The following is a 12,203-nucleotide window of genomic DNA, read 5'->3' on the forward strand; positions in this document are numbered from 1 at the left end:
CACAAGAAAACAGAAATCTATGAAAAGGTGTCAGCCAGGACTACATTGGGCAACACATTCAAAAGCACATGTGCAGTGTGGAAATAAAAGGACAACATTGAAAAAAGCAGGAACAGAAGTGTACATCAGAGAAAGCCACACCCATACACATAGACAATTCACCATACCACTGGACAGTCCAAATAGTCACTGGAACCACAAATATTAACATCACAACATCTCACCACAACTGATTTCTATTCCTACATTTAATGGACTCGACAAAAATGCAATTCCAGAAAAACACATCACAACAGGAAACCAAACCAAGACCCGGCAAATCAACCAAGAATATAGAGAGTCACCTATTAATATCATAGATCTCCCAAAAGAAAAACTCCAAATGGGCAGAACAAATCAGAAAAATACAAGAAAAGTGATTACAAAGTAGTATAATTCACACAGTAAATAACCAGGCATTAGAACAGACAATCAAGGATGTAGAAGGTAGTTATTAAAAAGTATTACAGATACTGCTGAAAAATGTGATTAATGGAAAGATAGAAAACCTCTACAAGGAAATTTGTGAACAAGATGAGACCAACCAGTCATTAGCAAAATGATTCATGGAGATTTCAAACAGAAATATAAATAAATTCTGTGAAGTCAAGGGAGTCCAAGAAAAAATGGATGCCTAGTTAAAAGATATGAGAGAAGACACAGCTAAGAAAACAACCCTTACATCTCCCCCAACCAAGTAAAAACTGTACAGAAAGTCCATACAAGACCTAAAACAAAGCTTTAATAAGGAGACAGAACCCCTGAAAATGACCAATTAGAAGACAGGGAAATCACAAACAAAGTAGAAAGTCTCCACAGCAAATAGATGACATAGAAGATAATCTCAGGGACAAAGACAGAATAGATCTAACAGAAAAGAGGAACTAATCATTTAGAACAAATCCAAGAAATAAGAAATGATCTTGCCAGAAATTCAAGACTCAGTTAGAAGATCAAATTTCAGGGAGATTGGTATCAGGAAGGAGAAGAGCAAGAAACTAAATGGATGGAAAGCATATTACAGAATTCTAGCAGAGAACATGCCAAACATCCAAAGAGATAGGCTCATTCAAAGAAGAGAAGCCTTTAGAAACCAATCAGAATTCTAGAACTGAACAATCCACCATGATATCATAATCCATTAGAGGATTATTAAAGATCAAGGAAAGGATTCTTAAAGATGCCATAGAGAAAAGATTGATTATTTATAAAGGATATACAGTCAGAATAAATAAAGATTTCTTAGCTGATATGGTAAAAAGGAAAGCCTGTCATTATATATGACAAACATTAAAGGTAAACAACTACCAACCATGAATACTGTCCCAAGCCAAACTCTCCTTTACATTTAAAGGATATATAAACATATTTCATGACAAAGAAAACATGAAACAACCTATGTCCACCATATTATCAGAATAGAATATAATCAAATATATCCTACATAGAGAAGATCAAGAAGAAGAGGAACTGGTTACATAAAATGCTCCCTACCAGAGAACAAGGTGAATATGTTAAAAGTAGATGAGGCACAGCTCTTAACAACAGGTGTATAACATAGCAGGACTTATCAGATATTTCTGTCTTAACTTTCAATATCAATGGACTTAAATTTCCAAATAGAAGACATAGATTAGATAGTAGTATCAAAAACCAAGATGCATCTATCTAGTATCTATGAGAGACACATTATCAAATACATTCTATGAAGCTAGAATTAGACTCCTACCCAAATCACATAGGGACTCTCCAAAGAAAGAGAACTATGAACCATACTCTTTGATAAGCATTAATGCAGAACTTCTTAATAAAATTCTAACAAACCAATTTCAGCAACTAACAAACAAATCATATGGTATGATCAAATTAGATTCATCTTGGATTTGATTTGATTCAATATTCTTGTCAATAAACCTAATACAAACCATCAGCAGAAGCAGGGACCAGAAACACATGATCATCAATAGGGATGTAGAAATAGCTTTTAACAAGTTCCAATACACCTTTATGATTAAAAAGTCTGAGAACCTAGGAATGCATGGAACATTCTTCAATATTAAACTGAGTATGCATATGACAGAGATAATTATCATTTACCTAAGAGTGGAAGCATGAAGACATTAACATGAGGAATGAGAAAAGGATGTCCACTCTCTACTACTCTTCAATATGGTAGTGGACTTTCTTGCAAGAGCAATAGACAAGAGAAAAACAAAGCAGATCCAAATAAGGAAGAAGCAAAACTATCCCTTTTTACAGATTAAATGACCCTGTATTTAAAGGACACTGTGGATTCCACCCTCAAGTTAGTAAAGGTGATGCTAACCTTCAGCAATGTAGCAGGATATAAAAACAACAAGAATCAGTAGTTTTTCTCTTACCAACAATGGGAAGATCCATGCTGAAATCCAAAAAACAGCCTCATACACTAGCATCAAAATCAAATCAAATCTAAACAAAACAAAACAACAACAACAAAACTAGGAATTAATTAATTTAACTAAAATTGTGAAGGACGTATATGTGAAAACTTTAAAAATATAAAAAGGGAAATTGAAGGAGATTCAAGAAAATAGAACGTCTTTCAATGTTCCTTGTTGGAAGAATTAACATTTTGAAAACTGCAATACTTCCCTTAAACAATTGGCAATGCAATACTCATCAAAATCCCAACAACTTTCTTCAATGTAGAAAAGAAAGCAATGCAACTATAATATGGAATTACAAAATTACAGATGAAACAGAATGCTTAGAAATTAATTCATGGCACTATAGTCATCTTACACACACAAACACTCACACACACACACACACACAAACACACACACACACACACACACACACACACACACACACACACACACACACACACACACAATGGAATTATATTCACCCATCAGAAAGATGACTTTTCACCAGTCTAAGGAAAATGAAAGGTGTGGGAAATTATATTAAGAGAAAAGAGAAAGGAATGCCGACTCAGAGCAATATAGGTTTCATGGATTCATTCCTTTATTGTAGCTAGAAGATGCATACAAATCTATAAGTAAACAAGATAGATTCTACCTTGTCCATTAGAATGGCCATTACTAAGAAAACTAACAATAGCAAACGCTGGCATGGATGTAGCCAATTGGGAACTCTATTACACTGTTGGTGGGAAATTAAACATGTTCAACCACTGTGGAATGCAGTATGGAGTTTCCTGAAAGAGTAAATATAGATCTCCCTTAAGACCCAGTAATTCCCCTCATGGGCAGTAATCCAATAAATAACAAACAAGCTCACATAAAAGCTACCAGCATAACCATGTTCAGGGCTCAGGCCCAGTTCAAGGACTGGAAAAAAGTTACCACTGTTGGTATTTGTTTCCGCAAACATGAACCGTTTTATATAAGATACCAAATCAATCTATTTGCAGTAGCTAGATTAGGACTTAAATGTAGTGGGTGATAAAATGGCTCCTTTGATGAATGTTAGGAAGAGATGTAGGTAATCCATGAAAGGGAGATTTTGTTGTTGTTGCTGTTCGAGGGGCTTGTAGTCTGGACTTGGGCACTGTCCCTGAACTCTTCAACTCAAGATGAGTGCTCTAATACTTGAGCGACAGTGCCACCTCTGGTTTTCTGATGGCTAAATGGAAATAATAGTCTCAGGGTCTTTCTTGCCCAGGCTGGCTTTGAACCATAGTCCTTAGATCTCAGCTTCCTGAGTAGCTAGGATACAGCTGTGAGCCACTGGCACAAGGTAATAATGGGGGATTTTTAGAAAAGAAAATCCACCTCTTCACCTGTGTCTAAACCTCAGATATTACTATTAGAACATTTCACATTTACCTCATTTCATCAGACATTTGTAAATTTTCTCTTTTCCTTCATGTGGTAATAATGCAGCCAATATCAACTCAGCTGGGGGACTGGATCAATTGTGTGGTAATTGCTAGCAGCTAATTTAAGAACTTTTACATCAAAGGAAATGAAACCCTCATTTGGAATAATTGTTTTCTCTTTTTATTACAAATCTGTGCTTGATTACTTCCTAATGTGATATTAGACTTCCTAATAAAGTGATGAAATTTTCTTTCTTTTCAACCTTCTCCCACATGTGGTCAAATACTTTAGAATTTAAAGATTTGCACTGATAATTCATTAAGCTGACTTTTAAGAAAATGTACATTTCTGGAATTTGGTATTCTATCTTGTTCTTACATGCACAAGCTTTCTATGATTTATTTGTTCTACAAAGAATTCTACTTTCCAATCTTTCATTGACAAATTTTAGTCTCTCTGATCAGTCTTTCTGATCCTCTCTCTGGAGTCTCATGTGAGTCTGCTTCATAAAAAATATATTAGTTATCAACTAAATGACTCTCAGCTTCAGTTTTTTGCCTGACTTCATGTAGGCTGTGATAGCAACCCTGCCTGGCTGTGCTTACTGGAGTGTGTGTGTGTGTGTGTGTGTGTGTGTGTGTGTGTGTGTGTGTGTGTGTGTTTTGTTTTGTTTTAGATATCTAGGATTACTATTCAAGTTAGAAGTTTCTCTGGACCCCTGTGATCCGCTGGCCTAGAGTCAATGGGTTTTTCTCCTAAAGATACAAAGAACAACTGATTAAATTCCTGTTAATTGTCTCAAAATGAGGCAATCAGGCATCCTTGCAAATTCATCAATAATGCTTTCTAACCACTTACAGAAGTCGTCTATCAAGATGGCTTTTCAAGGTTGACTCTGAAAAAAGTTCATTTCCAAGTAGGCACCATAAAGTAGATCACATTCCTGGGATCAGACATTTGGAAGGAAGGGGAACCTTCCTTCCTTCTTTTATGATTGATCAAACCATAATATTCTTCAGTTGTGGCCAGCCTGGGACACATATTCTCAAGAACATTCTGTTGTGTAAAAGAGGACCAACTTTCAAAATAATGGTGTAAATACTTGTCTACTACAGACTCATTTATCTTGCTTTTATCTGTTGTTATTTTCATTACTTCAAACAGATGGATAATTTATATTGGGATTAGACAAAGTATTAATGGACTAAACATTCACTTTACTTTCATATATCCAATATAGTACACTTAACCCGTAATGGACAAATAAATCCAACTCTAGAAACAATGTCAGGAATATAAAATAAGCCTTAATACGTATAATCTGGCACACATACAACATCATCTACTCAAAAATTCAGTCTCTCTGTAAATATTTGGTATGAAGTAATAAAAATTCAATTAATGAATATGACTTTTAAGAATCATCTGAAATAGTCCTCGTGTATATAATTTTATAGATGTCACCTGGGCAAGAATTTAACATGCATGTAGAAATCAATTTTCCACAATTTAAGCTATATGAGAGGGGTCATACCCTCGTGTACTATCCAGTGTGAATTTTACCACAGTGCTGAACCCTTCCAACTAATACCAAGTATCATGTGCAATAATTTATTATTTGATGTTAAGATGAGTGCTAAGTGTAGAATACACTTTGAAGTATTACATTAAATCACAGAAATGAAGCAATAATGATATGTTATTTGTTTAAATTCTTATGCTTCTCAATTTTACAATTCATAAATATATTATTAAAATTATTTTCACTTTCTTTTCTATAGCTGCTGAAATTAAAATTATATATTAAACATTCAATATTAAGAAATCAATAATAAGAAAACTATTATTAAAATGATATGCTATTAAACTGATTTGAATTATACTTCTAAAAATTGTGATGTAAACAAGTCAATAGAATTAAGGGTGATCATTTTAAAACTTAGCAGCTTGTTATTTTTTTTATTTTATTTTTTGGGTCCGATTGTGGGTCCTGAACTCTGGGCCTTGGCGCCGTGCCTCAGCACTTCAGCTCAAGGCTAGTGCTCTACCACTTGAAATAGAGCACCACTTCTGGTTTTTTTCTTTTTGATTATGTGGTGCTGAGAATCAAACCCAGGCCTCAGGTATGCAAGGCAAGCACTCTACCACTGAGCCACCTTCCCAGCCCAGCAGCTTGTTATTTGTTTCCTAATTGTGTCATTTGTTATTCTTGTCATCCAAGTCATCTCTTCATCTTAATTGTTTAGTTTTCTATTTTATCTCTATTGGTTTGCTGATTGTGTATTTTGTTTTCCCTTTTTAATGACTGATATGAGGCTGAAAATCTGTATGTTAGTTTATTACTTGCTATGTTAATGTAAAATTACTGCTTTCCACAGTTGTTCTACTCTATGATACTACAGTATTTCCCTCACTCCGATCTCCTGTATTGCTGCTCTCTTATATTATATTTTATTTTTTATTTAAATTTTATTGTCAAGGTAATGTCGAGATGGGATATAGTTACATAAGTAAGGTAATTAATTTATTTTTTTCTAACTTGTTACATTTTCCCCTATTTTTCTCCCTTTTCATTCCTAACGCCCCCCCAAGATTATTTACAACATATTGTCTTGTGAGTACTACTGTTGCATAGGTTCCCCCTTTGTCCTTTGTCTCACCATTTTGTTTTATTTTCCTTTCCCTTCCCTAGTTCAGATCAACATATTTAAAATACCCAGGGTATCAAAATCAAATACAGTGACTACAGGGGATGAACCATAGGTGGGGAAAACACAAAAGGATAAAAAGAAATCACATAGTACGTTAAGAACAACAACAACAAGCCGGGAGCTGGTGGCTCACGCATGTAATCCTAGCTACTCAGGAGGCTGAGATCTGAGGATCGTGGTTCAAAGCCAGCCCGGGCAGGAAAGACTGTGACACTCCTATCTCCAATAAACCACCAGAAAACCGGAAGTGGCGCTGTAGCTCAAGTTGTAGAGTGCTCGCCTTGAGCTGAATAGCTGAGGGACAGCGCCCAGGCCCAGAGTTCAAGCCCCACGACCGACAAAAAACAACAACAACAACAACAACAACAAAGAACATGTCTTGGAGTTCATTTCACTTGGAATCACCTTATACAATCATATGTACATAGCTATTGAGCTATTCTGCTCATCTACTAAGATTATCCTTGATGTACACAATAATGCTCCCCTATTACCCACTTATCCCACTTCTGGGCATATGACCAGGTGATCACAAACAAGGCCACAATAAAGCTACTACTGTGTATCACAGTAATATTTACCAAAAACGACACACACACACACACACACACACACTCACACACACACACACACAAACACAGATATACACACATGGAAAAATATGCTTCCATCATAAAGAATGTGACCACCACATTTATAAGGAAATGGAAGATCTTGGAAAAATCATATTAAGTGAAGTACCCCAGACTTAAAGAAACATAGGTCCCATGGTTTCCCTTATTTGTAATAATTAGTTTACATCAAGGATAATCTCATGTATTTTAATTTGACATTTTGTTCTATGTTGAGAGTGCAACATTATTGTTATATTGTTTGTTATTATTTCTGAAAATTGGCAGGTATACTTAAAGAATTACATTCATCTTATCCATTATAGAAGGAAGAACAACTAAAAGAGTAACCACTACTAGGAAGAACAACTCCTACTTACTTAGATATATTCGTATGTAAGGCCAATGTTGTCCCCTGTATCCTCATGTTGTACATTACAACTCTATACCTGGTCATAATGTATATCTAGTATCTTATGCAGTGTGAACTAAATGCCCCAGAAGTTCCACATTGCTTTACTTTTTTAAAAAAAAAATTCTGTCTTACTATTTGTCGATGGTGTGTGTGTGTGTGTGTGTGTGTGTGTGTGTGTGTGTGTTTACAAAGATCAGAACATAACATTTTTCTTCATTTCGAATACATCTTTCAGGTCATTGTAAGTTGTGGCTAATGGGAGAAGTCTCTTGTTATTTTAAGGATGAAACAAAAAGATATTTGTGCATGTACCACAGTTGTTTATTAGTATATTTCAACACTGAACTTTGACTTATATCTTGGCTGTTGTTGTGAATAGTGAATAACAATGAACTACAGATATATTTTCGAGTTACCCAGAGAGAAATAATCACATGATTGGTGGTTCAGATGATATTTCAACTATGATTTTTTTAGAAAACTGCATACTACTTTCTACAAGGAGAATACTAACCTGTATTTTGACCAATAGTGTAGAAAATTTCCTTTTCTTCACACTCTCACCAACATTATTACCTTTTACTTAAAAGGTAATAAAGGCCAAGTTTTTACTATCTTCAGTACCCCAGACTGTCTTAAGACTGAAATCCAACCTCCTAAATGCTTGGAATTACAAACCTTTACCACCACACCTGGTTCCTTTGATTTTTTTTGATAAGAGTTATAATAGTTATAAAGTAGTATCATAGTAATTTTGAATTACATTTCTCTAATGACTTCTGCTCACCAAGCATTAAGCCAGCACAGAAGTTGTATTAAACACAACTGGTAAACCCACTGGTGATATAGAGGGGTTTATGGAAAACATGTCTATTCACACTTTTGTCCATTTTAAATCAACTTTGTTGTTAATCTCATCTTTAATCTCTGTATGCAGAAATCATTAATTCAAGGTAGTAAAAAAGAAAAAATTAAGCAACTCCTAACATTTTTCAATTTTTAATAACATGATATTGCTTAAATCATTTTCTGTTTATAATTGAGACTATACAACAATTTAGTTAGACCTGTTACATAGCTATATGTATTTTATTTATTTTACATTGATTGCTCTTTCCAAAGCCTGCATGTCTAATTTTGGTTTCTTTCAGTCTTAAGTAGTTCAGATTTCAATCTGAAGAACAAATGGAAGTAAGCAAACAAAAAAATACAGTTCTTCTCATCTGATAATGCCTCTACAAGAATGAGAAAGAGTTCACCATTCTAAGAACCCTTAATTCTTAAGATAAAATTTGTTATAATGCTAATGTTATTACCATTTCAGTGTTGGAAAAAATTGTAATTAAAGGAAGTAAGTGCATGGCCCAAGACACACAGTGTGGAAGGAGATGAGTCAAATTTTCCAGAAGTCTTTCAGCAATACACAAAAGGTAGATAAATTCTCTCCATTCTCTGATACTCTCAATTCAATATTCATATTTTCCAAGGAATAATAGCATAGCAATTATTGCCCATGGTGATTGTTTTCTGTTACATTTTGTCTTCAACACAGACTGTGTTGGTGACATTGGGTTATCATGCACAGAGCTGAGCTTATAAATTATGGTCCAAAGTCATGCAAATTTCTTCTATCCCATAGTTCCAGTATCGTTTTTAAAAAGTACTAAATATTTTAAATATCATCACTTATTGTATTTTAAGAATTCAAGAATGAAAAAATTCACATATAATCAATCCAAAATGCTTTAAAACTAGGAGATGATAAAACAGGCCCTTGTGAAGTAAATTTTCTTCTACTTTTAAAATTATTCCGAAAGCCTTGTGCTGGTTTGTTACACCTGTAATCCTAACTTCTTGGGATACCTACTCAGGAGACTGAGATCTGTGGATAACATTTGGAAGCCAATCAGGGCAAAATAAATTCATGAGATTATTTTTCAAAAATTTTAATGAACCAGCAAAGGGCCAGGAATGGAGATGTAGCTCATATAGTAGCTCACCAATCTAGAGAGAAAGATGTAGCGAGACCTTGAAGCCCTGATTTCAAACTCTGAGCATGCCAACATGCAGGAATGCACACACACGCACTTTTTCAAAATATCTTCATATCAGTATTTTGCATTAATTTCTTTGTTAACGATATTATATGGGTAAAATAGGCAAAATAAACTTCCATCTCAAAACATTTTTATACATTTTTGTTGTAAAAATACTGTACAGAGGGGTTATAGTTACATGATCAAAGTAATAAGTACATTTCCTATCAAGCATTGTTACCTCCTCCTTTGTTTTCCCCCCACCATTGCTTCCCTTCCACCTCCACAAGTACATTCCTCACACCCACAAGGCCCACCCAAAGTCCCCAGCCTAAATTATAAAGTTCGTTTTTCAAAATAATGTCTTGTGTATCTATTGTTATACAATGGGTCAAACTGTATTCCTATTTAAGCATGTTGTTTTTTCCATTTCCCTCCCCAAATTAGAGAAGTGTATATACAAGATGCAGATGCACCAACATCAAATAAATTGAAAACGGGGGTTATACTGTTGGGGAGGAACATATAAAAAAACCACATCGTACATTATAAATATGTGAGAAACAACAGCAAAAAAGAAAAACCACTTGTGTCTCTATCTTGGGGGTCATTTAGCTTAACATCAACTTATCTATCATATACACATAACTTTTTCAACTTTTCTGCTTATCCCAGACATATACTAGTTATTGCAAATAAGGGATACCATGGGACCTGTGTTTTTTTGGACTTGGCTTACATCAGTTAATATAATTTTTTTCCAAGTCTTTCCATTTCCTAACAAATTGGGCAATGTCATTCTTTCTGACGGAGGCATAGAATTAATATATATACATATATATGTATATATATATGTAATATGTGTGTGTGTGTGTGTACACACATATACACACAGAATATTTTCCTTTTTTGTTTTTTAGAGCAACTTAGTTTTCCACCTTCATCATTTTTTCAAATGTTTTTATTGTGATTAAGTGGTTACATAATTTCTCAAATTTCACAATATTGTGGGATAGTGATGCTTAGTTAAAGTCACAAACACATTCTAACTTTGATGGAGCAAATTGTCTATCATGGTCTACAACATTTATGAGTTCTCTGAGCTTTGCAATAGAGTTATTTCTTCCATATGTATACTTCTTTTGTTTTGAAATACGTACATTTCTTTGTTTTGCAGAGCATCAGCTGTTCCCTCTTTCCCACTTGTTCCCTCCTTCCCTTCAGTGACATTGAGTTGCTTATTTCATTTTGGTCAATGTCCATTGCAGCTGATGGATCCAGCTGTTGTATGTTTTTCCCTGATTCCCTCTAGTTCTGTGTCGTCTTCCTGGTTTCACTTCAGTGTGCACATTTGATCAGCAGAATGGGGTTATTTAGTAGTGATTCAATCAGATGAGTGGAAGTACTTGGTTTCTTAAGTGTTGTTAATTTTGTCATATCACCTTACATTTTGGATTTAAAATCCACTTATCACGGAGACCATGTGCTGTTTGTCTCTTTGCTTTTGGCTTACCTCACTCAACATGATTTCTTGTAGCTTGATTGATTTCCCTGCTAATGTCATTATTTTGTCCTTTCTAATGACTGGAAAATATTCCGTTGTGTATAGTTACCACAGTTTTTGGATCCATTCATCTCTGGTGGGACATATGGGTTGTTTTCATATCCTGGCTACTGTGAACAGTGCTGCGATAAACATTGAGGTGCATGTGTCCTTGAATATTGGTACCTGTTTTTGAGGATAGATGCCTAGAAGTGGTATGAGTGGGCCATAAGGAGCGTCAATATTTAGCTTTCTGAGGACTCACCAGAGTGCTTTCTAAAGTGGTTGTGTAAGTGTACATTCACACACACACACACACACACACACACACAGAACGTTTTCTTGATCCATTCTTCTACTGAGGGGCATCAGGGTTGGTTCCATATCTTAGCTATGGCAAATAATGCTACAATAAACACTGCTGTGGTGGTTGTTTTAGTATGGACTTGTTTGTGATCATTTGGATGAATGCCCCAAAGTGGGATTGCTGTGTAATAGGGGAGCTCTACGTGGGGTCTTTTGAGGAACCTCCAAACTACTTTCCAAAGTGGATGAACAAGTGTACACTCACACCAAGAATGCAATAGGCTTCCCTTCTGGCCACATCCCTTTCAGCATCTGTTGTTTTAAAAATATGGAACGATTCACTAAGTTGCGTGTCATCCTTGTGCAGGGACCATGCTAATCTTCTCTGTATGTTCCAATTTTAGTGTATGTGCAGCCAAATTGAGCACAGAACATTTTTTTATATGTAAAGTGTAATTGATTTTCTTAAACTAGACAATTCAACACAAATAAGTTAAAAAGAATTGTGAAATTTTAGAACCATGTATTTCTTACTTAAGCACACATTTAAGAATAAAGTCAAGATTGACATGCCAAAAACAAAATAATTCCAGATATTTGTTGTTCATGAGATGTGTAGGAAGAGGAATTCAATTATTCTACACAAGGCACCTGTCATAATGATCATTGTAGCAAATGTTAAGGTTTGTTAAAAGTTTTAATGTTTTAAATA

General features: G+C 34.8%; 1 non-coding gene across 1 annotated transcript; it reads right to left on the bottom strand.

Moving 5' to 3' along the window:
- Positions 1 to 11,813: 11,813 nt before the first annotated feature.
- Positions 11,814 to 11,919, bottom strand: LOC122114792. Its single transcript, XR_006148647.1, has one exon. It is a non-coding gene; the product is annotated as a U6 spliceosomal RNA (small nuclear RNA).
- Between the last annotated feature and the right edge of the window lie 284 nt (positions 11,920 to 12,203).

This window comes from Dipodomys spectabilis, unplaced genomic scaffold (genome assembly GCF_019054845.1).
Source record: "Dipodomys spectabilis isolate Male_0828 unplaced genomic scaffold, ASM1905484v1 ptg000110l, whole genome shotgun sequence".
Taxonomy (NCBI): domain Eukaryota; kingdom Metazoa; phylum Chordata; class Mammalia; order Rodentia; family Heteromyidae; genus Dipodomys; species Dipodomys spectabilis.